This window comes from Scomber scombrus, chromosome 23 (assembly GCF_963691925.1).
Source record: "Scomber scombrus chromosome 23, fScoSco1.1, whole genome shotgun sequence".
NCBI lineage: Eukaryota > Metazoa > Chordata > Actinopteri > Scombriformes > Scombridae > Scomber > Scomber scombrus.
In genome coordinates, this window is record NC_084992.1 from 9782194 (window position 1) to 9807259 (window position 25066).

Sequence of the window (25066 nt, forward strand, 5' to 3'; positions counted from 1 at the left end):
GGCAGCATGAGCGAAATTGAAGTTTGCTAAATGTCTTCAGTGACAAATTATCAGTGCTTTTTATTTTTGGTTGACATGTTGATGTTAAAATTACATAGCATGTATTGAAAGGTCTTTCCCTTTATTATGCCATTGTTCAAATTCCTACAGCACTTCCTTTCTTGACAAAATGGTACTACATGTGGGCGGGGATTAAACATCCAGGCCACACCCCCTCTTAAAACTGAGCATGCAGTCTCTGTGGCGCAATTGGTTAGCGCGTTCGGCTGTTAACCGAAAGGTTGGTGGTTCAAGCCCACCCAGGGACGTGGACATCCAATTCTAATGATTCCTACTAAAAATAACAAACTGTTTAGCTGCAGCATGAGCGAAATTGAAGTTTGCTGAATGTCTTCAGTGTCAAATTATCAGGGCTTCTTATTTTTGGTTGACATGTTGATGTTAAAATTACATAGCATGTATTGAAAGGACTTTTCCTTTATTATGCCATTGTTCAAATTCCTACAGCACTTCCTTTCTTGACAAAATGGTACTACGTGTGGGTGGGGATTAAAGATCGAAGCCACACCCCCCTCCTAAAGCTGAACATGCAGTCTCTGTGGCGCAATTGGTTAGCGCGTTCGGCTGTTAACTGAAAGGATGGTGGTTCAAGCCCACCCAGGGACGTGGACATCCAATTCTAATGATTCCTACTAAAAATAACAAACCCTTTAGCTGCACAATGAGTAAAATTGACATTTGCTAATAGCTTCTGTATCAAATTATCAGCGCTTTGCATTATTGGCTGAAACATTGACTTTAAAATTACATAGCATGTATTGAAAGGTCTTTTCCTTTATTATGCCATGGTTGGAATGCCTTCCATATTGCCTTTATACAGACATTGGTACTACATGTGGTCGGGGATTAAATATCCAGGCCACACCCCCTCCTAAAACTGAGCATCCGGTCTCTGTGGCGCAATTGGTTAGCGCGTTCGGCTGTTAACCGAAAGGTTGGTGGTTCAAGCCCACCCAGGGACGTGGGCATCCAATTCTAATGATTCCTGCTAAAAATAACAAACCCTTTAGCTGCACAATAAGTAAAATTGACATTTGCTAATAGCTTCTGTATCAAATTATCAGCACTTTGCATTATTGGCTGAAACATTGACGTTAAAATTACATAGCATGTATTGAAAATTATTTTCCTTTATTATGCCATGGTTGGAATGCCTTCCATATTTCCTTTATAAACAAAATGGTACTACATGTGGGCGGGGATTAAATATCCAGGCCACACCCCCTCCTAAAACTGAGCATCAAGTCTCTGTGGCGCAATTGGTTAGCGCGTTCGGCTGTTAACCGAAAGGTTGGTGGTTCAAGCCCACCCAGGGACGTGGACATCCAATTCTAATGATTCCTACTAAAAATAACAAACCCTTTAGCTGCACAATGAGTAAAATTGACATTTGCTAATAGCTTCTGTATCAAATTATCAGCGCTTTGCATTATTGGCTGAAACATTGACTTTAAAATTACATAGCATGTATTGAAAGGTCTTTTCCTTTATTATGCCATGGTTGGAATGCCTTCCATATTGCCTTTATACAGACATTGGTACTACATGTGGGCGGGGATTAAACATCCAGGCCACACCCCCTCTTAAAACTGAGCATGCAGTCTCTGTGGCGCAATTGGTTAGCGCGTTCGGCTGTTAACCGAAAGGTTGGTGGTTCAAGCCCACCCAGGGACGTGGACATCCAATTCTAATGATTCCTACTAAAAATAACAAACTGTTTAGCTGCAGCATGAGCGAAATTGAAGTTTGCTAAATGTCTTCAGTGTCAAATTATCAGTGCTTTTTATTTTTGGTTGACATGTTGATGTTAAAATTACATAGCATGTATTGAAAGGTCTTTTCCTTTATTATGCCCTGGTTCAAATTCCTACAGCACTTCCTTTCTTGACAAAATGGTACTACGTGTGGGTGGTGATTAAAGATCGAAGCCACACCTCCCTCCTAAAGCTGAGCATGCAGTCTCTGTGGCGCAATTGTTTAGCGCGTTCGGCTGTTAACCGAAAGGTTGGTGGTTGAACCCCACCCAGGGACGTGGACATCCAATTCTAATGATTCCTACTAAAAATAACAAACCCTTTAGCTGCACAATGAGTAAAATTGACATTTGCTAATAGCTTCTGTATCAAATTATCAGCGCTTTGCATTATTGGCTGAAACATTGACTTTAAAATTACATAGCATGTATTGAAAGGTCTTTTCCTTTATTATGCCATGGTTGGAATGCCTTCCATATTGCCTTTATACAGACATTGGTACTACATGTGGGCGGGGATTAAACATCCAGGCCACACCCCCTCTTAAAACCGAGCATGCAGTCTCTGTGGCGCAATTGGTTAGCGCGTTCGGCTGTTAACCGAAAGGTTGGTGGTTCAAGCCCACCCAGGGACGTGGACATCCAATTCTAATGATTCCTGCTAAAAATAACAAACTGTTTAGCTACACTATGGCAGCATGAGCGAAATTGAAGTTTGCTAAATGTCTTCAGTGACAAATTATCAGTGCTTTTTATTTTTGGTTGACATGTTGATGTTAAAATTACATAGCATGTATTGAAAGGTCTTTCCCTTTATTATGCCATTGTTCAAATTCCTACAGCACTTCCTTTCTTGACAAAATGGTACTACATGTGGGCGGGGATTAAACATCCAGGCCACACCCCCTCTTAAAACTGAGCATGCAGTCTCTGTGGCGCAATTGGTTAGCGCGTTCGGCTGTTAACCGAAAGGTTGGTGGTTCAAGCCCACCCAGGGACGTGGACATCCAATTCTAATGATTCCTACTAAAAATAACAAACTGTTTAGCTGCAGCATGAGCGAAATTGAAGTTTGCTGAATGTCTTCAGTGTCAAATTATCAGGGCTTCTTATTTTTGGTTGACATGTTGATGTTAAAATTACATAGCATGTATTGAAAGGACTTTTCCTTTATTATGCCATTGTTCAAATTCCTACAGCACTTCCTTTCTTGACAAAATGGTACTACGTGTGGGTGGGGATTAAAGATCGAAGCCACACCCCCCTCCTAAAGCTGAACATGCAGTCTCTGTGGCGCAATTGGTTAGCGCGTTCGGCTGTTAACTGAAAGGATGGTGGTTCAAGCCCACCCAGGGACGTGGACATCCAATTCTAATGATTCCTACTAAAAATAACAAACCCTTTAGCTGCACAATGAGTAAAATTGACATTTGCTAATAGCTTCTGTATCAAATTATCAGCGCTTTGCATTATTGGCTGAAACATTGACTTTAAAATTACATAGCATGTATTGAAAGGTCTTTTCCTTTATTATGCCATGGTTGGAATGCCTTCCATATTGCCTTTATACAGACATTGGTACTACATGTGGTCGGGGATTAAATATCCAGGCCACACCCCCTCCTAAAACTGAGCATCCGGTCTCTGTGGCGCAATTGGTTAGCGCGTTCGGCTGTTAACCGAAAGGTTGGTGGTTCAAGCCCACCCAGGGACGTGGGCATCCAATTCTAATGATTCCTGCTAAAAATAACAAACCCTTTAGCTGCACAATAAGTAAAATTGACATTTGCTAATAGCTTCTGTATCAAATTATCAGCACTTTGCATTATTGGCTGAAACATTGACGTTAAAATTACATAGCATGTATTGAAAATTATTTTCCTTTATTATGCCATGGTTGGAATGCCTTCCATATTTCCTTTATAAACAAAATGGTACTACATGTGGGCGGGGATTAAATATCCAGGCCACACCCCCTCCTAAAACTGAGCATCAAGTCTCTGTGGCGCAATTGGTTAGCGCGTTCGGCTGTTAACCGAAAGGTTGGTGGTTCAAGCCCACCCAGGGACGTGGACATCCAATTCTAATGATTCCTACTAAAAATAACAAACCCTTTAGCTGCACAATGAGTAAAATTGACATTTGCTAATAGCTTCTGTATCAAATTATCAGCGCTTTGCATTATTGGCTGAAACATTGACTTTAAAATTACATAGCATGTATTGAAAGGTCTTTTCCTTTATTATGCCATGGTTGGAATGCCTTCCATATTGCCTTTATACAGACATTGGTACTACATGTGGGCGGGGATTAAACATCCAGGCCACACCCCCTCTTAAAACTGAGCATGCAGTCTCTGTGGCGCAATTGGTTAGCGCGTTCGGCTGTTAACCGAAAGGTTGGTGGTTCAAGCCCACCCAGGGACGTGGACATCCAATTCTAATGATTCCTACTAAAAATAACAAACTGTTTAGCTGCAGCATGAGCGAAATTGAAGTTTGCTGAATGTCTTCAGTGTCAAATTATCAGCGGTTCTTATTTTTGGTTGACATGTTGATGTTAAAATTACATAGCATGTATTGAAAGGTCTTTTCCTTTATTATGCCATTGTTCAAATTCCTACAGCACTTCCTTTCTTGACAAAATGGTACTACATGTGGGCGGGGATTAAACATCCAGGCCACACCCCGTCTTAAAACTGAGCATGCAGTCTCTGTGGCGCAATTGGTTAGCGCGTTCGGCTGTTAACCGAAAGGTTGGTGGTTCAAGCCCACCCAGGGACGTGGACATCCAATTCTAATGATTCCTACTAAAAATAACAAACTGTTTAGCTGCAGCATGAGCGAAATTGAAGTTTGCTGAATGTCTTCAGTGTCAAATTATCAGGGCTTCTTATTTTTGGTTGACATGTTGATGTTAAAATTACATAGCATGTATTGAAAGGACTTTTCTTTTATTATGCCATTGTTCAAATTCCTACAGCACTTCCTTTCTTGACAAAATGGTACTACATGTGGGCGGGGATTAAATATCCAGGCCACACCCCCTCCTAAAACTGAGCATCCGGTCTCTGTGGCGCAATTGGTTAGCGCGTTCGGCTGTTAACCGAAAGGTTGGTGGTTCAAGCCCACCCAGGGACGTGGGCATCCAATTCTAATGATTCCTGCTAAAAATAACAAACCCTTTAGCTGCACAATGAGTAAAATTGACATTTGCTAATAGCTTCTGTATCAAATTATCAGCACTTTGCATTATTGGCTGAAACATTGACGTTAAAATTACATAGCATGTATTGAAAATTATTTTCCTTTATTATGCCATGGTTGGAATGCCTTCCATATTTCCTTTATAAACAAAATGGTACTACATGTGGGCGGGGATTAAATATCCAGGCCACACCCCCTCCTAAAACTGAGCATCGAGTCTCTGTGGCGCAATTGGTTAGCGCGTTCGGCTGTTAACCGAAAGGTTGGTGGTTCAAGCCCACCCAGGGACGGGGACATCCAATTCTAATGATTCCTACTAAAAATAACAAACTGTTTAGCTACACTATGGCAGCATGAGCGAAATTGAAGTTTGCTAAATGTCTTCAGTGACAAATTATCAGTGCTTTTTATTTTTGGTTGACATGTTGATGTTAAAATTACATAGCATGTATTGAAAGGTCTTTTCCTTTATTATGCCATGGTTGGAATGCCTTCCATATTGCCTTTATACAGACATTGGTACTACATGTGGGCGGGGATTAAACATCCAGGCCACACCCCCTCTTAAAACTGAGCATGCAGTCTCTGTGGCGCAATTGGTTAGCGCGTTTGGCTGTTAACCGAAAGGTTGGTGGTTCAAGCCCACCCAGGGACGTGGACATCCAATTCTAATGATTCCTACTAAAAATAACAAACTGTTTAGCTGCAGCATGAGCGAAATTGAAGTTTGCAGAATGTCTTCAGTGTCAAATTATCAGGGCTTCTTATTTTTGGTTGACATGTTGATGTTAAAATTACATAGCATGTATTGAAAGGACTTTTCCTTTATTATGCCATTGTTCAAATTCCTACAGCACTTCCTTTCTTGACATAATGGTACTACGTGTGGGTGGGGATTAAAGATTGAAGCCACACCCCCCTCCTAAAGCTGAGCATGCAGTCTCTGTGGCGCAATTGGTTAGCGCGTTCGGCTGTTAACCGAAAGGTTGGTGGTTCAAGCCCACCCAGGGACGTGGACATCCAATTCTAATGATTCCTACTAAAAATAACAAACCCTTTAGCTGCACAATGAGTAAAATTGACATTTGCTAATAGCTTCTGTATCAAATTATCAGCGCTTTGCATTATTGGCTGAAACATTGACTTTAAAATTACATAGCATGTATTGAAAGGTCTTTTCCTTTATTATGCCATGGTTGGAATGCCTTCCATATTGCCTTTATACAGACATTGGTACTACATGTGGGCGGGGATTAAATATCCAGGCCACACCCCCTCCTAAAACTGAGCATCCGGTCTCTGTGGCGCAATTGGTTAGCGCGTTCGGCTGTTAACCGAAAGGTTGGTGGTTCAAGCCCACCCAGGGACGTGGGTATCCAATTCTAATGATTCCTGCTAAAAATAACAAACCCTTTAGCTGCACAATGAGTAAAATTGACATTTGCTAATAGCTTCTGTATCAAATTATCAGCACTTTGCATTATTGGCTGAAACATTGACGTTAAAATTACATAGCATGTATTGAAAATTATTTTCCTTTATTATGCCATGGTTGGAATGCCTTCCATATTTCCTTTATAAACAAAATGGTACTACATGTGGGCGGGGATTAAATATCCAGGCCACACCCCCTCCTAAAACTGAGCATCGAGTCTCTGTGGCGCAATTGGTTAGCGCGTTCGGCTGTTAACCGAAAGGTTGGTGGTTCAAGCCCACCCAGGGACGGGGACATCCAATTCTAATGATTCCTACTAAAATAACAAACTGTTTAGCTGCAGCATGAGTGAAATTGAAGTTTGCTGAATGTCTTCAGTGTCAAATTATCAGCGCTTCTTATTTTTGGTTGACATGTTGATGTTAAAATTACATAGCATGTATTGAAAGGACTTTTCCTTTATTATGCCATTGTTCAAATTCCTACAGCACTTCCTTTCTTGACAAAATGGTACTACATGTGGGCGGGGATTAAACATCCAGGCCACACCCCCTCTTAAAACTGAGCATGCAGTCTCTGTGGCGCAATTGCTTAGCACGTTCGGCTGTTAACCGAAAGGTTGGTGCTTCAAGCCCACCCAGGGACGCGGACGTCCAATTCTAATGATTCCTACTAAAAATAACAAACTGTTTAGCTACACTATGGCAGCATGAGCGAAATTGAAGTTTGCTAAATGTCTTCAGTGTCAAATTATCAGCGCTTTTTATTTTTGGTTGACAAGTTGATGTTAAAATTACATAGCATGTATTGAAAGGTCTTTTCCTTTATTATGCCATTGTTCAAATTCCTACAGCACTTCCTTTCTTGACAAAATGGTACTACATGTGGGCGGGGATTAAACATCCAGGCAACACCCCCTCTTAAAACTGAGCATGCAGTCTCTGTGGCGCAATTGGTTAGCGCGTTCGGCTGTTAACCGAAAGGTTGGTGGTTCAAGCCCACCCAGGGACGTTGACATCCAATTCTAATGATTCCTACTAAAAATAACAAACTGTTTAGCTGCGGCATGAGCGAAATTGAAGTTTGCTGAATGTCTTCAGTGTCAAATGATCAGGGCTTCTTATTTTTGGTTGACATGTTGATGTTAAAATTACATAGCATGTATTGAAAGGACTTTTCCTTTATTATGCCATTGTTCAAATTCCTACAGCACTTCCTTTCTTGACATAATGGTACTACGTGTGGGTGGGGATTAAAGATTGAAGCCACACCCCCCTCCTAAAGCTGAGCATGCAGTCTCTGTGGCGCAATTGGTTAGCGCGTTCGGCTGTTAATCGAAAGGTTGGTGGTTCAAGCCCACCCAGGGACGTGGACATCCAATTCTAATGATTCCTACTAAAAATAACAAACCCTTTAGCTGCACAATGAGTAAAATTGACATTTGCTAATAGCTTCTGTATCAAATTATCAGCGCTTTGCATTATTGGCTGAAACATTGACTTTAAAATTACATAGCATGTATTGAAAGGTCTTTTCCTTTATTATGCCATGGTTGGAATGCCTTCCATATTGCCTTTATACAGACATTGGTACTACATGTGGGCGGGGATTAAATATCCAGGCCACACCCCCTCCTAAAACTGAGCATCCGGTCTCTGTGGCGCAATTGGTTAGCGCGTTCGGCTGTTAACCGAAAGGTTGGTGGTTCAAGCCCACCCAGGGACGTGGGTATCCAATTCTAATGATTCCTGCTAAAAATAACAAACCCTTTAGCTGCACAATGAGTAAAATTGACATTTGCTAATAGCTTCTGTATCAAATTATCAGCACTTTGCATTATTGGCTGAAACATTGACGTTAAAATTACATAGCATGTATTGAAAATTATTTTCCTTTATTATGCCATGGTTGGAATGCCTTCCATATTTCCTTTATAAACAAAATGGTACTACATGTGGGCGGGGATTAAATATCCAGGCCACACCCCCTCCTAAAACTGAGCATCGAGTCTCTGTGGCGCAATTGGTTAGCGCGTTCGGCTGTTAACCGAAAGGTTGGTGGTTCAAGCCCACCCAGGGACGGGGACATCCAATTCTAATGATTCCTACTAAAATAACAAACTGTTTAGCTGCAGCATGAGTGAAATTGAAGTTTGCTGAATGTCTTCAGTGTCAAATTATCAGCGCTTCTTATTTTTGGTTGACATGTTGATGTTAAAATTACATAGCATGTATTGAAAGGACTTTTCCTTTATTATGCCATTGTTCAAATTCCTACAGCACTTCCTTTCTTGACAAAATGGTACTACATGTGGGCGGGGATTAAACATCCAGGCCACACCCCCTCTTAAAACTGAGCATGCAGTCTCTGTGGCGCAATTGCTTAGCACGTTCGGCTGTTAACCGAAAGGTTGGTGCTTCAAGCCCACCCAGGGACGCGGACGTCCAATTCTAATGATTCCTACTAAAAATAACAAACTGTTTAGCTACACTATGGCAGCATGAGCGAAATTGAAGTTTGCTAAATGTCTTCAGTGTCAAATTATCAGCGCTTTTTATTTTTGGTTGACAAGTTGATGTTAAAATTACATAGCATGTATTGAAAGGTCTTTTCCTTTATTATGCCATTGTTCAAATTCCTACAACACTTCCTTTCTTGACAAAATGGTACTACATGTGGGCGGGGATTAAACATCCAGGCAACACCCCCTCTTAAAACTGAGCATGCAGTCTCTGTGGCGCAATTGGTTAGCGCGTTCGGCTGTTAACCGAAAGGTTGGTGGTTCAAGCCCACCCCGGGACGTTGACATCCAATTCTAATGATTCCTACTAAAAATAACAAACTGTTTAGCTGCGGCATGAGCGAATTTGAAGTTTGCTGAATGTCTTCAGTGTCAAATGATCAGGGCTTCTTATTTTTGGTTGACATGTTGATGTTAAATTTACATAGCATGTATTGAAAGGACTTTTCCTTTATTATGCCATTGTTCAAATTCCTACAGCACTTCCTTTCTTGACAAAATGGTACTACGTGTGGGTGGGGATTAAAGATCGAGGCCACACCCCCCTCTTAAAACTGAGCATGCAGTCTCTGTGGCGCAATTGGTTAGCCCGTTCGGCTGTTAACCGAAAGGTTGGTGGTTCAAGCCCACCCAGGGACGTGGACATCCAATTCTAATGATTCCTACTAAAAATAACTAACCCTTTAGCTGCACAATGAGTAAAATTGACATTTGCTAATAGCTTCTGTATCAAATTATCAGCGTTTTGCATTATTGGCTGAAACATTGACTTTAAAATTACATAGCATGTATTGAAAGGTCTTTTCCTTTATTATGCCATGGTTGGAATGCCTTCCATATTGCCTTTATACAGACATTGGTACTACATGTGGGCGGGGATTAAACATCCAGGCCACACCCCCTCTTAAAACTGAGCATGCAGTCTCTGTGGCGCAATTTGTTAGCGCGTTCGGCTGTTAACCGAAAGGTTGGTGGTTCAAGCCCACCCAGGGACGTGGACATCCAATTCTAATGATTCCTACTAAAAATAACAAACTGTTTAGCTGCAGCATGAGCGAAATTGAAGTTTGCTGAATGTCTTCAGTGTCAAATTATCAGGGCTTCTTATTTTTGGTTGACATGTTGATGTTAAAATTACATAGCATGTATTGAAAGGACTTTTCCTTTATTATGCCATTGTTCAAATTCCTACAGCACTTCCTTTCTTGACAAAATGGTACTACGTGTGGGTGGGGATTAAAGATCGAAGCCACACCCCCCTCCTAAAGCTGAGCATGCAGTCTCTGTGGCGCAATTGGTTAGCGCGTTCGGCTGTTAACCGAAAGGTTGGTGGTTCAAGCCCACCCAGGGACGTGGACATCCAATTCTAATGATTCCTACTAAAAATAACAAACCCTTTAGCTGCACAATGAGTAAAATTGACATTTGCTAATAGCTTCTGTATCAAATTATCAGCGCTTTGCATTATTGGCTGAAACATTTACTTTAAAATTACATAGCATGTATTGAAAGGTCTTTTCCTTTATTATGCCATGGTTGGAATGCCTTCCATATTGCCTTTATACAGACATTGGTACTACATGTGGGCGGGGATTAAAGATCCAGGCCACACCCCCTCCTAAAACTGAGCATCCAGTCTCTGTGGCGCAATTGGTTAGCGCGTTTGGCTGTTAACCGAAAGGTTGGTGGTTCAAGCCCACCCAGGGACGTGGACATCCAATTCTAATGATTCCTACTAAAAATAACAAAATGTTTAGCTGCAGCATGAGCGAAATTGAAGTTTGCTGAATGTCTTCAGTGTCAAATTATCAGCGCTTCTTATTTTTGGTTGACATGTTGATGTTGAAATTACATAGCATGTATTGAAAGGTCTTTTCCTTTATTATGCCGTGGTTCAAATTCCTACAGCACTTCCTTTCTTGACAAAATGGTACTACGTGTGGGTGGTGATTAAAGATCGAAGCCACACCCCCCTCCTAAAGCTGAGCATGCAGTCTCTGTGGCGCAATTGGTTAGAGCGTTCGGCTGTTAACCGAAAGGTTGGTGGTTCAAGCCCACCCAGGGACGTGGACATCCAATTCTAATGATTCCTACTAAAAATAACAAACCCTTTAGCTGCACAATGAGTAAAATTGACATTTGCTAATAGCTTCTGTATCAAATTATCAGCGCTTTGCATTATTTGCTGAAACATTGACTTTAAAATTACATAGCATGTATTGAAAGGTCTTTTCCTTTATTATGCCATGGTTGGAATGCCTTCCATATTGCCTTTATACAGACATTGGTACTACATGTGGGCGGGGATTAAACATCCAGGCCACACCCCCTCTTAAAACTGAGCATGCAGTCTCTGTGGCGCAATTGGTTAGCGCGTTCGGCTGTTAACCGAAAGGTTGGTGGTTCAAGCCCACCCAGGGACGTGGACATCCAATTCTAATGATTCCTACTAAAAATAACAAACTGTTTAGCTACACTATGGCAGCATGAGCGAAATTGAAGTTTGCTAAATGTCTTCAGTGTCAAATTATCAGTGCTTTTTATTTTTGGTTGACATGTTGATGTTAAAATTACATAGCATGTATTGAAAGGTCTTTTCCTTTATTATGCCAGTGTTCAAATTCCTACAGCACTTCCTTTCTTGACAAAATGGTACTACATGTGGGCGGGGATTAAACATCCAGGCCACACCCCCTCTTAAAACTGAGCATGCAGTCTCTGTGGCGCAATTGGTTAGCGCGTTCGGCTGTTAACCGAAAGGTTGGTGGTTCAAGCCCACCCAGGGACGTGGACATCCAATTCTAATGATTCCTACTAAAAATAACAAACCCTTTAGCTGCACAATGAGTAAAATTGACATTTGCTAATAGCTTCTGTATCAAATTATCAGCGCTTTGCATTATTGGCTGAAACATTGACTTTAAAATTACATAGCATGTATTGAAAGGTCTTTTCCTTTATTATGCCATGGTTGGAATGCCTTCCATATTGCCTTTATACAGACATTGGTACTACATGTGGACGGGGATTAAACATCCAGGCCACACCCCCTCCTAAAACTGAGCATCCGGTCTCTGTGGCGCAATTGGTTAGCGCGTTCGGCTGTTAACCGAAAGGTTGGTGGTTCAAGCCCACCCAGGGACGTGGGCATCCAATTCTAATGATTCCTGCTAAAAATAACAAACCCTTTAGCTGCACAATGAGTAAAATTGACATTTGCTAATAGCTTCTGTATCAAATTATCAGCACTTTGCATTATTGGCTGAAACATTGACGTTAAAATTACATAGCATGTATTGAAAGGTCTTTTCCTTTATTATGCCATGGTTGGAATGCCTTCCATATTTCCTTTATAAACAAAATGGTACTACATGTGGGCGGGGATTAAACATCCAGGCCACACCCCCTCTTAAAACCGAGCATGCAGTCTCTGTGGCGCAATTGGTTAGCGCGTTCGGCTGTTAACCGAAAGGTTGGTGGTTCAAGCCCACCCAGGGACGTGGACATCCAATTCTAATGATTCCTACTAAAAATAACAAACCCTTTAGCTGCACAATGAGTAAAATTGACATTTGCTAATAGCTTCTGTATCAAATTATCAGCGCTTTGCATTATTGGCTGAAACATTGACTTTAAAATTACATAGCATGTATTGAAAGGTCTTTTCCTTTATTATGCCATGGTTGGAATGCCTTCCATATTGCCTTTATACAGACATTGGTACTACATGTGGGCGGGGATTAAACATCCAGGCCACACCCCCTCTTAAAACTGAGCATGCAGTCTCTGTGGCGCAATTGGTTAGCGCGTTCGACTGTTAACCGAAAGGTTGGTGGTTCAAGCCCACCCAGGGACGTGGGCATCCAATTCTAATGATTCCTGCTAAAAATAACAAACCCTTTAGCTGCACAATGAGTAAAATTGACATTTGCTAATAGCTTCTGTATCAAATTATCAGCACTTTGCATTATTGGCTGAAACATTGACGTTAAAATTACATAGCATGTATTGAAAATTATTTTCCTTTATTATGCCATGGTTGGAATGCCTTCCATATTTCCTTTATAAACAAAATGGTACTACATGTGGGCGGGGATTAAATATCCAGGCCACACCCCCTCCTAAAACTGAGCATCGAGTCTCTGTGGCGCAATTGGTTAGCGCGTTCGGCTGTTAACCGAAAGGTTGGTGGTTCAAGCCCACCCAGGGACGTGGACATCCAATTCTAATGATTCCTACTAAAAATAACAAACCCTTTAGCTGCACAATGAGTAAAATTGACATTTGCTAATAGCTTCTGTATCAAATTATCAGCACTTTGCATTATTGGCTGAAACATTGACGTTAAAATTACATAGCATGTATTGAAAGGTCTTTTCCTTTATTATGCCATGGTTGGAATGCCTTCCATATTGCCTTTATACAGACATTGGTACTGCATGTGGGCGGGGATTAAACATCCAGGCCACACCCCCTCTTAAAACTGAGCATGCAGTCTCTGTGGCGCAATTGGTTAGCGCGTTCGGCTGTTAACCGAAAGGTTGGTGCTTCAAGCCCACCCAGGGACGTGGACATCCAATTCTAATGATTCCTACTAAAAATAACAAACTGTTTAGCTACACTATGGCAGCATGAGCGAAATTGAAGTTTGCTAAATGTCTTCAGTGACAAATTATCAGTGCTTTTTATTTTTGGTTGACATGTTGATGTTAAAATTACATAGCATGTATTGAAAGGTCTTTCCCTTTATTATGCCATTGTTCAAATTCCTACAGCACTTCCTTTCTTGACAAAATGGTACTACATGTGGGCGGGGATTAAACATCCAGGCCACACCCCCTCTTAAAACTGAGAATGCAGTCTCTGTGGCGCAATTGGTTAGCGCGTTCGGCTGTTAACCGAAAGGTTGGTGGTTCAAGCCCACCCAGGGACGTGGACATCCAATTCTAATGATTCCTACTAAAAATAACAAACTGTTTAGCTGCAGCATGAGCGAAATTGAAGTTTGCTGAATGTCTTCAGTGTCAAATTATCAGGGCTTCTTATTTTTGGTTGACATGTTGATGTTAAAATTACATAGCATGTATTGAAAGGACTTTTCCTTTATTATGCCATTGTTCAAATTCCTACAGCACTTCCTTTCTTGACAAAATGGTACTACGTGTGGGTGGGGATTAAAGATCGAAGCCACACCCCCCTCCTAAAGCTGAACATGCAGTCTCTGTGGCGCAATTGGTTAGCGCGTTCGGCTGTTAACTGAAAGGTTGGTGGTTCAAGCCCACCCAGGGACGTGGACATCCAATTCTAATGATTCCTACTAAAAATAACAAACCCTTTAGCTGCACAATGAGTAAAATTGACATTTGCTAATAGCTTCTGTATCAAATTATCAGCGCTTTGCATTATTGGCTGAAACATTGACTTTAAAATTACATAGCATGTATTGAAAGGTCTTTTCCTTTATTATGCCATGGTTGGAATGCCTTCCATATTGCCTTTATACAGACATTGGTACTACATGTGGTCGGGGATTAAATATCCAGGCCACACCCCCTCCTAAAACTGAGCATCCGGTCTCTGTGGCGCAATTGGTTAGCGCGTTCGGCTGTTAACCGAAAGGTTGGTGGTTCAAGCCCACCCAGGGACGTGGGCATCCAATTCTAATGATTCCTGCTAAAAATAACAAACCCTTTAGCTGCACAATGAGTAAAATTGACATTTGCTAATAGCTTCTGTATCAAATTATCAGCACTTTGCATTATTGGCTGAAACATTGACGTTAAAATTACATAGCATGTATTGAAAATTATTTTCCTTTATTATGCCATGGTTGGAATGCCTTCCATATTTCCTTTATAAACAAAATGGTACTACATGTGGGCGGGGATTAAATATCCAGGCCACACCCCCTCCTAAAACTGAGCATCGAGTCTCTGTGGCGCAATTGGTTAGCGCGTTCGGCTGTTAACCGAAAGGTTGGTGGTTCAAGCCCACCCAGGGACGTGGACATCCAATTCTAATGATTCCTACTAAAAATAACAAACCCTTTAGCTGCACAATGAGTAAAATTGACATTTGCTAATAGCTTCTGTATCAAATTATCAGCGCTTTGCATTATTGGCTGAAACATTGACTTTAAAATTACATAGCATGTATTGAAAGGTCTTTTCCTTTATTATGCCATGGTTGGAATGCCTTCCATATTGCCTTTATACAGACATTGGTACTACATGTGGGCGGGGATTAAACATCCAGGCCACACCCCCTCTTAAAACTGAGCATGCAGTCTCTGTGGCGCAATTGGTTAGCGCGTTCGGCTGTTAACCGAAAGGTTGGTGGTTCAAGCCCACCCAGGGACGTGGACATCCAATTCTAATGATTCCTACTAAAAATAACAAACTGTTTAGCTGCAGCATGAGCGAAATTGAAGTTTGCTGAATGTCTTCAGTGTCAAATTATCAGCGGTTCTTATTTTTGGTTGACATGTTGATGTTAAAATTACATAGCATGTATTGAAAGGTCTTTTCCTTTATTATGCCATTGTTCAAATTCCTACAGCACTTCCTTTCTTGACAAAATGGTACTACATGTGGGCGGGGATTAAACATCCAGGCCACACCCCGTCTTAAAACTGAGCATGCAGTCTCTGTGGCGCAATTGGTTAGCGCGTTCGGCTGTTAACCGAAAGGTTGGTGGTTCAAGCCCACCCAGGGACGTGGACATCCAATTCTAATGATTCCTACTAAAAATAACAAACTGTTTAGCTACACTATGGCAGCATGAGCGAAATTGAAGTTTGCTAAATGTCTTCAGTGACAAATTATCAGTGCTTTTTATTTTTGGTTGACATGTTGATGTTAAAATTACATAGCATGTATTGAAAGGTCTTTTCCTTTATTATGCCATTGTTCAAATTCCTACAGCACTTCCTTTCTTGACAAAATGGTACTACATGTGGGCGGGGATTAAACATCCAGGCCACACCCCCTCTTAAAACTGAGCATGCAGTCTCTGTGGCGCAATTGGTTAGCGCGTTCGGCTGTTAACCGAAAGGTTGGTAGTTCAAGCCCACCCAGGGACGTGGATATCCAATTCTAATGATTCCTACTAAAAATAACAAACTGTTTAGCTGCAGCATGAGCGAAATTGAAGTTTGCTGAATGTCTTCAGTGTCAAATTATCAGGGCTTCTTATTTTTGGTTGACATGTTGATGTTAAAATTACATAGCATGTATTGAAAGGACTTTTCCTTTATTATGCCATTGTTCAAATTCCTACAGCACTTCCTTTCTTGACAAAATGGTACTACGTGTGGGTGGGGATTAAAGATCGAAGCCACACCCCCCTCCTAAAGCTGAGCATGCAGTCTCTGTGGCGCAATTGGTTAGCGCTTTCGGCTGTTAACCGAAAGGTTGGTGGTTCAAGCCCACCCAGGGACGTGGACATCCAATTCTAATGATTCCTACTAAAAATAACAAACCCTTTAGCTGCACAATGAGTAAAATTGACATTTGCTAATAGCTTCTGTATCAAATTATCAGCGCTTTGCATTATTGGCTGAAACATTGACTTTAAAATTACATAGCATGTATTGAAAGGTCTTTTCCTTTATTATGCCATGGTTGGAATGCCTTCCATATTGCCTTTATACAGACATTGGTACTACATGTGGGCGGGGATTAAATATCCAGGCCACACCCCCTCCTAAAACTGAGCATCCGGTCTCTGTGGCGCAATTGGTTAGCGCGTTCGGCTGTTAACCGAAAGGTTGGTGGTTCAAGCCCACCCAGGGACGTGGGCATCCAATTCTAATGATTCCTGCTAAAAATAACAAACCCTTTAGCTGCACAATGAGTAAAATTGACATTTGCTAATAGCTTCTGTATCAAATTATCAGCACTTTGCATTATTGGCTGAAACATTGACTTTAAAATTACATAGCATGTATTGAAAATTATTTTCCTTTATTATGCCATGGTTGGAATGCCTTCCATATTTCCTTTATAAACAAAATGGTACTACATGTGGGCGGGGATTAAATATCCAGGCCACACCCCCTCCTAAAACTTAGCATCGAGTCTCTGTGGCGCAATTGGTTAGCGCGTTCGGCTGTTAACCGAAAGGTTGGTGGTTCAAGCCCACCCAGGGACGGGGACATCCAATTCTAATGATTCCTACTAAAATAACAAACTGTTTAGCTGCAGCATGAGTGAAATTGAAGTTTGCTGAATGTCTTCAGTGTCAAATTATCAGTGCTTCTTATTTTTGGTTGACATGTTGATGTTAAAATTACATAGCATGTATTGAAAGGTCTTTTCCTTTATTATGCCATTGTTCAAATTCCTACAGCACTTCCTTTCTTGACAAAATGGTACTACATGTGGGCGGGGATTAAACATCCAGGCCACACCCCCTCTTAAAACTGAGCATGCAGTCTCTGTGGCGCAATTGCTTAGCGCGTTCGGCTGTTAACCGAAAGGTTGGTGCTTCAAGCCCACCCAGGGACGCGGACGTCCAATTCTAATGATTCCTACTAAAAATAACAAACTGTTTAGCTACACTATGGCAGCATGAGCGAAATTGAAGTTTGCTAAATGTCTTCAGTGACAAATTATCAGTGCTTTTTATTTTTGGTTGACATGTTGATGTTAAAATTACATAGCATGTATTGAAAGGTCTTTTCCTTTATTATGCCATTGTTCAAATTCCTACAGCACTTCCTTTCTTGACAAAATGGTACTACATGTGGGCGGGGATTAAACATCCAGGCCACACCCCCTCTTAAAACTGAGCATGCAGTCTCTGTGGCGCAATTGGTTAGCGCGTTCGGCTGTTAACCGAAAGGTTGGTAGTTCAAGCCCACCCAGGGACGTGGACATCCAATTCTAATGATTCCTACTAAAAATAACAAACTCTTTAGCTGCAGCATGAGCGAAATTGAAGTTTGCTGAATGTCTTCAGTGTCAAATTATCAGGGCTTCTTATTTTTGGTTGACATGTTGATGTTAAAATTACATAGCATGTATTGAAAGGACTTTTCCTTTATTATGCCATTGTTCAAATTCCTACAGCACTTCCTTTCTTGACAAAATGGTACTACGTGTGGGTGGGGATTAAAGATCGAAGCCACACCCCCCTCCTAAAGCTGAGCATGCAGTCTCTGTGGCGCAATTGGTTAGCGCGTTCGGCTGTTAACCGAAAGGTTGGTGGTTCAAGCCCACCCAGGGACGTGGACATCCAATTCTAATGATTCCTACTAAAAATAACAAACCCTTTAGCTGCACAATGAGTAAAATTGACATTTGCTAATAGCTTCTGTATCAAATTATCAGCGCTTTGCATTATTGGCTGAAACATTGACTTTAAAATTACATAGCATGTATTGAAAGGTCTTTTCCTTTATTATGCCATGGTTGGAATGCCTTCCATATTGCCTTTTTACAGACATTGGTACTACATGTGGGCGGGGATTAAATATCCAGGCCACACCCCCTCCTAAAACTGAGCATCCGGTCTCTGTGGCGCAATTGGTTAGCGCGTTCGGCTGTTAACCGAAAGGTTGGTGGTTCAAGCCCACCCAGGGACGTGGGCATCCAATTCTAATGATTCCTGCTAAAAATAACAAACCCTTTAGCTGCACAATGAGTAAAATTGACATTTGCTAATAGCTTCTGTATCAAATTATCAGCACTTTGCATTATTGGCTGAAACATTGACTTTAAAATTACATAGCATGTATTGAAAATTATTTTCCTTTATTATGCCATGGTTGGAATGCCTTCCATATTTCCTTTATAAACAAAATGGTACTACATGTGGGCGGGGATTAAATATCCAGGCCACACCCCCTCCTAAAACTTAGCATCGAGTCTCTGTGGCGCAATTGGTTAGCGCGTTCGGCTGTTAACCGAAAGGTTGGTGGTTCAAGCCCACCCAGGGACGGGGACATCCAATTCTAATGATTCCTACTAAAATAACAAACTGTTTAGCTGCAGCATGAGTGAAATTGAAGTTTGCTGAATGTCTTCAGTGTCAAATTATCAGTGCTTCTTATTTTTGGTTGACATGTTGATGTTAAAATTACATAGCATGTATTGAAAGGTCTTTTCCTTTATTATGCCATTGTTCAAATTCCTACAGCACTTCCTTTCTTGACAAAATGGTACTACATGTGGGCGGGGATTAAACATCCAGGCCACACCCCCTCTTAAAACTGAGCATGCAGTCTCTGTGGCGCAATTGGTTAGCGCGTTCGGCTGTTAACCGAAAGGTTGGTGCTTCAAGCCCACCCAGGGACGCGGACGTCCAATTCTAATGATTCCTACTAAAAATAACAAACTGTTTAGCTACACTATGGCAGCATGAGCGAAATTGAAGTTTGCTAAATGTCTTCAGTGACAAATTATCAGTGCTTTTTATTTTTGGTTGACATGTTGATGTTAAAATTACATAGCATGTATTGAAAGGTCTTTTCCTTTATTATGCCATTGTTCAAATTCCTACAGCACTTCCTTTCTTGACAAAATGGTACTACATGTGGGCGGGGATTAAACATCCAGGCCACACCCCCTCTTAAAACTGAGCATGCAGTCTCTGTGGCGCAATTGGTTAGCGCGTTCGGCTGTTAACCGAAAGGTTGGTAGTTCAAGCCCACCCAGGGACGTGGACATCCAATTCTAATGATTCCTACTAAAAATAACAAACTCTTTAGCTGCAGCATGAGCGAAATTGAAGTTTGCTGAATGTCTTCAGTGTCAAATTATCAGGGCTTCTTATTTTTGGTTGACATGTTGATGTTAAAATTACATAGCATGTATTGAAAGGACTTTTCCTTTATTATGCCATTGTTCAAATTCCTACAGCACTTCCTTTCTTGACAAAATGGTACTACGTGTGGGTGGGGATTAAAGATCGAAGCCACACCCCCCTCCTAAAGCTGAGCATGCAGTCTCTGTGGCGCAATTGGTTAGCGCGTTCGGCTGTTAACCGAAAGGTTGGTGGTTCAAGCCCACCCAGGGACGTGGACATCCAATTCTAATGATTCCTACTAAAAATAACAAACCCTTTAGCTGCACAATGAGTAAAATTGACATTTGCTAATAGCTTCTGTATCAAATTATCAGCGCTTTGCATTATTGGCTGAAACATTGACTTTAAAATTACATAGCATGTATTGAAAGGTCTTTTCCTTTATTATGCCATGGTTGGAATGCCTTCCATATTGCCTTTTTACAGACATTGGTACTACATGTGGGCGGGGATTAAATATCCAGGCCACACCCCCTCCTAAAACTGAGCATCCGGTCTCTGTGGCGCAATTGGTTAGCGCGTTCGGCTGTTAACCGAAAGGTTGGTGGTTCAAGCCCACCCAGGGACGTGGGCATCCAATTCTAATGATTCCTGCTAAAAATAACAAACCCTTTAGCTGCACAATGAGTAAAATTGACATTTGCTAATAGCTTCTGTATCAAATTATCAGCACTTTGCATTATTGGCTGAAACATTGACTTTAAAATTACATAGCATGTATTGAAAATTATTTTCCTTTATTATGCCATGGTTGGAATGCCTTCCATATTTCCTTTATAAACAAAATGGTACTACATGTGGGCGGGGATTAAATATCCAGGCCACACCCCCTCCTAAAACTTAGCATCGAGTCTCTGTGGCGCAATTGGTTAGCGCGTTCGGCTGTTAACCGAAAGGTTGGTGGTTCAAGCCCACCCAGGGACGGGGACATCCAATTCTAATGATTCCTACTAAAATAACAAACTGTTTAGCTGCAGCATGAGTGAAATTGAAGTTTGCTGAATGTCTTCAGTGTCAAATTATCAGTGCTTCTTATTTTTGGTTGACATGTTGATGTTAAAATTACATAGCATGTATTGAAAGGTCTTTTCCTTTATTATGCCATTGTTCAAATTCCTACAGCACTTCCTTTCTTGACAAAATGGTACTACATGTGGGCGGGGATTAAACATCCAGGCCACACCCCCTCTTAAAACTGAGCATGCAGTCTCTGTGGCGCAATTGGTTAGCGCGTTCGGCTGTTAACCGAAAGGTTGGTGCTTCAAGCCCACCCAGGGACGCGGACGTCCAATTCTAATGATTCCTACTAAAAATAACAAACTGTTTAGCTACACTATGGCAGCATGAGCGAAATTGAAGTTTGCTAAATGTCTTCAGTGACAAATTATCAGTGCTTTTTATTTTTGGTTGACATGTTGATGTTAAAATTACATAGCATGTATTGAAAGGTCTTTTCCTTTATTATGCCATTGTTCAAATTCCTACAGCACTTCCTTTCTTGACAAAATGGTACTACATGTGGGCGGGGATTAAACATCCAGGCCACACCCCCTCTTAAAACTGAGCATGCAGTCTCTGTGGCGCAATTGGTTAGCGCGTTCGGCTGTTAACCGAAAGGTTGGTAGTTCAAGCCCACCCAGGGACGTGGACATCCAATTCTAATGATTCCTACTAAAAATAACAAACTCTTTAGCTGCAGCATGAGCGAAATTGAAGTTTGCTGAATGTCTTCAGTGTCAAATTATCAGGGCTTCTTATTTTTGGTTGACATGTTGATGTTAAAATTACATAGCATGTATTGAAAGGACTTTTCCTTTATTATGCCATTGTTCAAATTCCTACAGCACTTCCTTTCTTGACAAAATGGTACTACGTGTGGGTGGGGATTAAAGATCGAAGCCACACCCCCCTCCTAACGCTCAGCATGCAGTCTCTGTGGCGCAATTGGTTAGCGCGTTCGGCTGTTAACCGAAAGGTTGTTTGTTCAAGCCCACCCAGGGACGTGGACATCCAGTTCTAATGATTCCTACTAAAAATAACAAACCCTTTAGCTGCACAATGAGTAAAATTGACATTTGCTAATAGCTTCTGTATCAAATTATCAGCGCTTTGCATTATTGGCTGAAACATTGACTTTAAAATTACATAGCATGTATTGAAAGGTCTTTTCCTTTATTATGCCATGGTTGGAATGCCTTCCATATTGCCTTTATACAGACATTGGTACTACATGTGGGCGGGGATTAAATATCCAGGCCACACCCCCTCCCAAAACTGAGCATCCGGTCTCTGTGGCGCAATTGGTTAGCGCGTTCGGCTGTTAACCGAAAGGTTGGTGGTTCAAGCCCACCCAGGGACGTGGGCATCCAATTCTAATGATTCCTGCTAAAAATAACAAACCCTTTAGCTGCACAATGAGTAAAATTGACATTTGCTAATAGCTTCTGTATCAAATTATCAGCACTTTGCATTATTGGCTGAAACATTGACGTTAAAATTACATAGCATGTATTGAAAGGTCTTTTCCTTTATTATGCCATGGTTGGAATGCCTTCCATATTGCCTTTATACAGACATTGGTACTGCATGTGGGCGGGGATTAAACATCCAGGCCACACCCCCTCTTAAAACTGAACGTGCAGTCTCTGTGGCGCAATTGGTTAGCGCGTTCGGCTGTTAACCGAAAGGTTGGTGGTTCAAGCCCACCCAGGGACGTGGACATCCAATTCTAATGATTCCTACTAAAAATAACAAACTGTTTAGCTACACTATGGCAGCATGAGCGAAATTGAAGTTTGCTAAATGTCTTCAGTGACAAATTATCAGTGCTTTTTATTTTTGGTTGACATGTTGATGTTAAAATTACATAGCATGTATTGAAAGGTCTTTTCCTTTATTATGCCATTGTTCAAATTCCTACAGCACTTCCTTTCTTGACAAAATGGTACTACATGTGGGCGGGGATTAAATATCCAGGCCACACCCCCTCCTAAAACTGAGCATCCAGTCTCTGTGGCGCAATTGGTTAGCGCATTCGGCTGTTAACCGAAAGGTTGGTGGTTCAAGCCCACCCAGGGACGTGGACATCCAATTCTAATGATTCCTACTAAAAATAACAAACTGTTTAGCTGCAGCATGAGCGAAATTGAAGTTTGCTGAATGTCTTCAGTGTCAAATTATCAGCGCTTCTTATTTTTGGTTGACATGTTGATGTTAAAATTACATAGCATGTATTGAAAGGACTTTTCCTTTATTATGCCGTGGTTCATATTCCTACAGCACTTCCTTTCTTGACAAAATGGTACTACGTGTGGGTGGGGATTAAACATCGAAGCCACACCCCCCTCCTAAAGCTGAGCATGCAGTCTCTGTGGCGCAATTGGTTAGCGCGTTCGGCTGTTAACCGAAAGCTTGGTGGTTCAAGCCCACCCAGGGACGTGGACATCCAATTCTAATGATTCCTACTAAAAATAACAAACCCTTTAGCTGCACAATGAGTAAAATTGACATTTGCTAATAGCTTCTGTATCAAATTATCAGCGCTTTGCATTATTGGCTGAAACATTGACTTTAAAATTACATAGCATGTATTGAAAGGTCTTTTCCTTTATTATGCCATGGTTGGAATGCCTTCCATATTGCCTTTATACAGACATTGGTACTACATGTGGGCGGGGATTAAACATCCAGGCCACACCCCCTCTTAAAACTGAGTGTGCAGTCTCTGTGGCGCAATTGGTTAGCGCGTTCGGCTGTTAACCGAAAGGTTGGTGGTTCAAGCCCACCCAGGGACGTGGACATCCAATTGTAATGATTCCTACTAAAAACAACAAACTGTTTAGCTACACTATGGCAGCATGAGCGAAATTGAAGTTTGCTAAATGTCTTCAGTGACAAATTATCAGTGCTTTTTATTTTTGGTTGACATGTTGATGTTAAAATTACATAGCATGTATTGAAAGGTCTTTTCCTTTATTATGCCATTGTTCAAATTCCTACAGCACTTCCTTTCTTGACAAAATGGTACTACATGTGGGCGGGGATTAAACATCCAGGCCACACCCCCTCTTAAAACTGAGCATGCAGTCTCTGTGGCGCAATTGGTTAGTGCGTTCGGCCGTTAAACGAAAGGTTGGTGGTTCAAGCCCAGCCAGGGACGTGGACATCGAATTCTAATGATTCCTACTAAAAATAACAAACTGTTTAGCTGCAGCATTAGCGAAATTGAAGTTTGCTGATTGTCTTCAGTGTCAAATTATCAGCGCTTCTTATTTTTGGTTGACATGTTGATGTTAAAATTACATAGCATGTATTGAAAGGTCTTTTCCTTTATTATGCCGTGGTTCAAATTCCTACAGCACTTCCTTTCTTGACAAAATGGTACTACGTGTGGGTGGTGATTAAAGATCGAAGCAACACCCCCCTCCTAAAGCTGAGCATGCAGTCTCTGTGGCGCAATTGGTTAGCGCGTTCGGCTGTTAACCGAAAGGTTGGTGGTTCAAGCCCACCCAGGGACGTGGACATCCAATTCTAATGATTCCTGCTAAAAATAACAAACCCTTTAGCTGCACAATGAGTAAAATTGACATTTGCTAATAGCTTCTGTATCAAATTATCAGCGCTTTGCATTATTGGCTGAAACATTGACTTTAAAATTACATAGCATGTATTGAAAGGTCTTTTCCTTTATTATGCCATGGTTGGAATGCCTTCCATATTGCCTTTATACAGACATTGGTACTACATGTGGGCGGGGATTAAATATCCAGGCCACACCCCCTCCCAAAACTGAGCATCCAGTCTCTGTGGTGCAATTGGTTAGCGCGTTCGCCTGTTAACCAAAAGGTTGGTGGTTCAAGCCCACCCAGGGACGTGGACATCCAATTCTAATGATTCCTACTAAAAATAACAAACTGTTTAGCTATACTATGGCGGCATGAGCGAAATTGAAGTTTGCTAAATGTTTTCAGTTTCAAATTATCAGCTCTTTTTATTTTTGGTTGACATGTTGATATTAAAATTACATAGCATGTATTGAAAAGTCTTTTCCTTTATTATGCCATGGTTGAAATGCCTACCATATTTCCTTAATACACAAAACGGTACTACATGTGGGCGGGGATTAAAGATCGAGGCCACACCCTATCCTAAATTTTAGCAGGGAGTCTCTGTGGCGCAATCAGTTAGTGCGTTTGATTGTTAACCAAAAGGTTGGTGGTTCAAGCCCACCCAGGAATGTGGAAATGTAATTGAAGGATTCATATTTTTTCGTTACTTTTGTT

General features: G+C 41.3%; 50 non-coding genes across 50 annotated transcripts; all 50 read left to right on the forward strand.

Annotated features, from left to right (window-relative positions):
• The first annotated feature begins 234 nt into the window (after positions 1 to 234).
• trnan-guu (transfer RNA asparagine (anticodon GUU)) lies at positions 235 to 308 on the forward strand. Its single transcript has one exon. It is a non-coding gene; the product is annotated as a tRNA-Asn (tRNA).
• A 284-nt stretch (positions 309 to 592) lies between these two features.
• Positions 593 to 666, forward strand: trnan-guu (transfer RNA asparagine (anticodon GUU)). Its single transcript has one exon. It is a non-coding gene; the product is annotated as a tRNA-Asn (tRNA).
• A 282-nt stretch (positions 667 to 948) lies between these two features.
• On the forward strand, positions 949 to 1022 carry trnan-guu (transfer RNA asparagine (anticodon GUU)). The gene has a single exon. It is a non-coding gene; the product is annotated as a tRNA-Asn (tRNA).
• A 282-nt stretch (positions 1023 to 1304) lies between these two features.
• trnan-guu (transfer RNA asparagine (anticodon GUU)) lies at positions 1305 to 1378 on the forward strand. Its single transcript has one exon. It is a non-coding gene; the product is annotated as a tRNA-Asn (tRNA).
• A 282-nt stretch (positions 1379 to 1660) lies between these two features.
• trnan-guu (transfer RNA asparagine (anticodon GUU)) lies at positions 1661 to 1734 on the forward strand. The gene has a single exon. It is a non-coding gene; the product is annotated as a tRNA-Asn (tRNA).
• A 640-nt stretch (positions 1735 to 2374) lies between these two features.
• trnan-guu (transfer RNA asparagine (anticodon GUU)) lies at positions 2375 to 2448 on the forward strand. Its single transcript has one exon. It is a non-coding gene; the product is annotated as a tRNA-Asn (tRNA).
• A 291-nt stretch (positions 2449 to 2739) lies between these two features.
• trnan-guu (transfer RNA asparagine (anticodon GUU)) lies at positions 2740 to 2813 on the forward strand. Its single transcript has one exon. It is a non-coding gene; the product is annotated as a tRNA-Asn (tRNA).
• A 284-nt stretch (positions 2814 to 3097) lies between these two features.
• Positions 3098 to 3171, forward strand: trnan-guu (transfer RNA asparagine (anticodon GUU)). Its single transcript has one exon. It is a non-coding gene; the product is annotated as a tRNA-Asn (tRNA).
• A 282-nt stretch (positions 3172 to 3453) lies between these two features.
• trnan-guu (transfer RNA asparagine (anticodon GUU)) lies at positions 3454 to 3527 on the forward strand. Its single transcript has one exon. It is a non-coding gene; the product is annotated as a tRNA-Asn (tRNA).
• Positions 3528 to 3809: 282 nt separating this feature from the next.
• trnan-guu (transfer RNA asparagine (anticodon GUU)) lies at positions 3810 to 3883 on the forward strand. Its single transcript has one exon. It is a non-coding gene; the product is annotated as a tRNA-Asn (tRNA).
• Positions 3884 to 4165: 282 nt separating this feature from the next.
• Positions 4166 to 4239, forward strand: trnan-guu (transfer RNA asparagine (anticodon GUU)). The gene has a single exon. It is a non-coding gene; the product is annotated as a tRNA-Asn (tRNA).
• A 283-nt stretch (positions 4240 to 4522) lies between these two features.
• trnan-guu (transfer RNA asparagine (anticodon GUU)) lies at positions 4523 to 4596 on the forward strand. Its single transcript has one exon. It is a non-coding gene; the product is annotated as a tRNA-Asn (tRNA).
• Positions 4597 to 4879: 283 nt separating this feature from the next.
• trnan-guu (transfer RNA asparagine (anticodon GUU)) lies at positions 4880 to 4953 on the forward strand. The gene has a single exon. It is a non-coding gene; the product is annotated as a tRNA-Asn (tRNA).
• A 282-nt stretch (positions 4954 to 5235) lies between these two features.
• trnan-guu (transfer RNA asparagine (anticodon GUU)) lies at positions 5236 to 5309 on the forward strand. The gene has a single exon. It is a non-coding gene; the product is annotated as a tRNA-Asn (tRNA).
• A 291-nt stretch (positions 5310 to 5600) lies between these two features.
• trnan-guu (transfer RNA asparagine (anticodon GUU)) lies at positions 5601 to 5674 on the forward strand. Its single transcript has one exon. It is a non-coding gene; the product is annotated as a tRNA-Asn (tRNA).
• A 284-nt stretch (positions 5675 to 5958) lies between these two features.
• trnan-guu (transfer RNA asparagine (anticodon GUU)) lies at positions 5959 to 6032 on the forward strand. Its single transcript has one exon. It is a non-coding gene; the product is annotated as a tRNA-Asn (tRNA).
• Positions 6033 to 6314: 282 nt separating this feature from the next.
• trnan-guu (transfer RNA asparagine (anticodon GUU)) lies at positions 6315 to 6388 on the forward strand. Its single transcript has one exon. It is a non-coding gene; the product is annotated as a tRNA-Asn (tRNA).
• Positions 6389 to 6670: 282 nt separating this feature from the next.
• trnan-guu (transfer RNA asparagine (anticodon GUU)) lies at positions 6671 to 6744 on the forward strand. Its single transcript has one exon. It is a non-coding gene; the product is annotated as a tRNA-Asn (tRNA).
• A 647-nt stretch (positions 6745 to 7391) lies between these two features.
• On the forward strand, positions 7392 to 7465 carry trnan-guu (transfer RNA asparagine (anticodon GUU)). The gene has a single exon. It is a non-coding gene; the product is annotated as a tRNA-Asn (tRNA).
• Positions 7466 to 7749: 284 nt separating this feature from the next.
• On the forward strand, positions 7750 to 7823 carry trnan-guu (transfer RNA asparagine (anticodon GUU)). The gene has a single exon. It is a non-coding gene; the product is annotated as a tRNA-Asn (tRNA).
• Positions 7824 to 8105: 282 nt separating this feature from the next.
• trnan-guu (transfer RNA asparagine (anticodon GUU)) lies at positions 8106 to 8179 on the forward strand. The gene has a single exon. It is a non-coding gene; the product is annotated as a tRNA-Asn (tRNA).
• A 282-nt stretch (positions 8180 to 8461) lies between these two features.
• On the forward strand, positions 8462 to 8535 carry trnan-guu (transfer RNA asparagine (anticodon GUU)). The gene has a single exon. It is a non-coding gene; the product is annotated as a tRNA-Asn (tRNA).
• Positions 8536 to 10254: 1719 nt separating this feature from the next.
• On the forward strand, positions 10255 to 10328 carry trnan-guu (transfer RNA asparagine (anticodon GUU)). Its single transcript has one exon. It is a non-coding gene; the product is annotated as a tRNA-Asn (tRNA).
• A 282-nt stretch (positions 10329 to 10610) lies between these two features.
• trnan-guu (transfer RNA asparagine (anticodon GUU)) lies at positions 10611 to 10684 on the forward strand. The gene has a single exon. It is a non-coding gene; the product is annotated as a tRNA-Asn (tRNA).
• A 640-nt stretch (positions 10685 to 11324) lies between these two features.
• trnan-guu (transfer RNA asparagine (anticodon GUU)) lies at positions 11325 to 11398 on the forward strand. Its single transcript has one exon. It is a non-coding gene; the product is annotated as a tRNA-Asn (tRNA).
• Positions 11399 to 11689: 291 nt separating this feature from the next.
• On the forward strand, positions 11690 to 11763 carry trnan-guu (transfer RNA asparagine (anticodon GUU)). Its single transcript has one exon. It is a non-coding gene; the product is annotated as a tRNA-Asn (tRNA).
• A 282-nt stretch (positions 11764 to 12045) lies between these two features.
• trnan-guu (transfer RNA asparagine (anticodon GUU)) lies at positions 12046 to 12119 on the forward strand. Its single transcript has one exon. It is a non-coding gene; the product is annotated as a tRNA-Asn (tRNA).
• Positions 12120 to 12401: 282 nt separating this feature from the next.
• On the forward strand, positions 12402 to 12475 carry trnan-guu (transfer RNA asparagine (anticodon GUU)). The gene has a single exon. It is a non-coding gene; the product is annotated as a tRNA-Asn (tRNA).
• A 282-nt stretch (positions 12476 to 12757) lies between these two features.
• Positions 12758 to 12831, forward strand: trnan-guu (transfer RNA asparagine (anticodon GUU)). The gene has a single exon. It is a non-coding gene; the product is annotated as a tRNA-Asn (tRNA).
• A 282-nt stretch (positions 12832 to 13113) lies between these two features.
• trnan-guu (transfer RNA asparagine (anticodon GUU)) lies at positions 13114 to 13187 on the forward strand. The gene has a single exon. It is a non-coding gene; the product is annotated as a tRNA-Asn (tRNA).
• Positions 13188 to 13834: 647 nt separating this feature from the next.
• On the forward strand, positions 13835 to 13908 carry trnan-guu (transfer RNA asparagine (anticodon GUU)). Its single transcript has one exon. It is a non-coding gene; the product is annotated as a tRNA-Asn (tRNA).
• A 284-nt stretch (positions 13909 to 14192) lies between these two features.
• On the forward strand, positions 14193 to 14266 carry trnan-guu (transfer RNA asparagine (anticodon GUU)). Its single transcript has one exon. It is a non-coding gene; the product is annotated as a tRNA-Asn (tRNA).
• Positions 14267 to 14548: 282 nt separating this feature from the next.
• trnan-guu (transfer RNA asparagine (anticodon GUU)) lies at positions 14549 to 14622 on the forward strand. The gene has a single exon. It is a non-coding gene; the product is annotated as a tRNA-Asn (tRNA).
• Positions 14623 to 14904: 282 nt separating this feature from the next.
• trnan-guu (transfer RNA asparagine (anticodon GUU)) lies at positions 14905 to 14978 on the forward strand. Its single transcript has one exon. It is a non-coding gene; the product is annotated as a tRNA-Asn (tRNA).
• A 282-nt stretch (positions 14979 to 15260) lies between these two features.
• trnan-guu (transfer RNA asparagine (anticodon GUU)) lies at positions 15261 to 15334 on the forward strand. The gene has a single exon. It is a non-coding gene; the product is annotated as a tRNA-Asn (tRNA).
• Positions 15335 to 15617: 283 nt separating this feature from the next.
• Positions 15618 to 15691, forward strand: trnan-guu (transfer RNA asparagine (anticodon GUU)). Its single transcript has one exon. It is a non-coding gene; the product is annotated as a tRNA-Asn (tRNA).
• Positions 15692 to 16340: 649 nt separating this feature from the next.
• Positions 16341 to 16414, forward strand: trnan-guu (transfer RNA asparagine (anticodon GUU)). Its single transcript has one exon. It is a non-coding gene; the product is annotated as a tRNA-Asn (tRNA).
• A 282-nt stretch (positions 16415 to 16696) lies between these two features.
• Positions 16697 to 16770, forward strand: trnan-guu (transfer RNA asparagine (anticodon GUU)). The gene has a single exon. It is a non-coding gene; the product is annotated as a tRNA-Asn (tRNA).
• Positions 16771 to 17052: 282 nt separating this feature from the next.
• Positions 17053 to 17126, forward strand: trnan-guu (transfer RNA asparagine (anticodon GUU)). Its single transcript has one exon. It is a non-coding gene; the product is annotated as a tRNA-Asn (tRNA).
• A 1005-nt stretch (positions 17127 to 18131) lies between these two features.
• trnan-guu (transfer RNA asparagine (anticodon GUU)) lies at positions 18132 to 18205 on the forward strand. The gene has a single exon. It is a non-coding gene; the product is annotated as a tRNA-Asn (tRNA).
• A 282-nt stretch (positions 18206 to 18487) lies between these two features.
• On the forward strand, positions 18488 to 18561 carry trnan-guu (transfer RNA asparagine (anticodon GUU)). Its single transcript has one exon. It is a non-coding gene; the product is annotated as a tRNA-Asn (tRNA).
• Positions 18562 to 18843: 282 nt separating this feature from the next.
• trnan-guu (transfer RNA asparagine (anticodon GUU)) lies at positions 18844 to 18917 on the forward strand. The gene has a single exon. It is a non-coding gene; the product is annotated as a tRNA-Asn (tRNA).
• Positions 18918 to 19922: 1005 nt separating this feature from the next.
• trnan-guu (transfer RNA asparagine (anticodon GUU)) lies at positions 19923 to 19996 on the forward strand. Its single transcript has one exon. It is a non-coding gene; the product is annotated as a tRNA-Asn (tRNA).
• A 282-nt stretch (positions 19997 to 20278) lies between these two features.
• trnan-guu (transfer RNA asparagine (anticodon GUU)) lies at positions 20279 to 20352 on the forward strand. Its single transcript has one exon. It is a non-coding gene; the product is annotated as a tRNA-Asn (tRNA).
• Positions 20353 to 20634: 282 nt separating this feature from the next.
• trnan-guu (transfer RNA asparagine (anticodon GUU)) lies at positions 20635 to 20708 on the forward strand. The gene has a single exon. It is a non-coding gene; the product is annotated as a tRNA-Asn (tRNA).
• A 1361-nt stretch (positions 20709 to 22069) lies between these two features.
• trnan-guu (transfer RNA asparagine (anticodon GUU)) lies at positions 22070 to 22143 on the forward strand. Its single transcript has one exon. It is a non-coding gene; the product is annotated as a tRNA-Asn (tRNA).
• Positions 22144 to 22425: 282 nt separating this feature from the next.
• trnan-guu (transfer RNA asparagine (anticodon GUU)) lies at positions 22426 to 22499 on the forward strand. The gene has a single exon. It is a non-coding gene; the product is annotated as a tRNA-Asn (tRNA).
• A 291-nt stretch (positions 22500 to 22790) lies between these two features.
• On the forward strand, positions 22791 to 22864 carry trnan-guu (transfer RNA asparagine (anticodon GUU)). The gene has a single exon. It is a non-coding gene; the product is annotated as a tRNA-Asn (tRNA).
• A 640-nt stretch (positions 22865 to 23504) lies between these two features.
• Positions 23505 to 23578, forward strand: trnan-guu (transfer RNA asparagine (anticodon GUU)). The gene has a single exon. It is a non-coding gene; the product is annotated as a tRNA-Asn (tRNA).
• Positions 23579 to 24227: 649 nt separating this feature from the next.
• Positions 24228 to 24301, forward strand: trnan-guu (transfer RNA asparagine (anticodon GUU)). Its single transcript has one exon. It is a non-coding gene; the product is annotated as a tRNA-Asn (tRNA).
• The last annotated feature ends 765 nt before the right edge of the window (positions 24302 to 25066 follow it).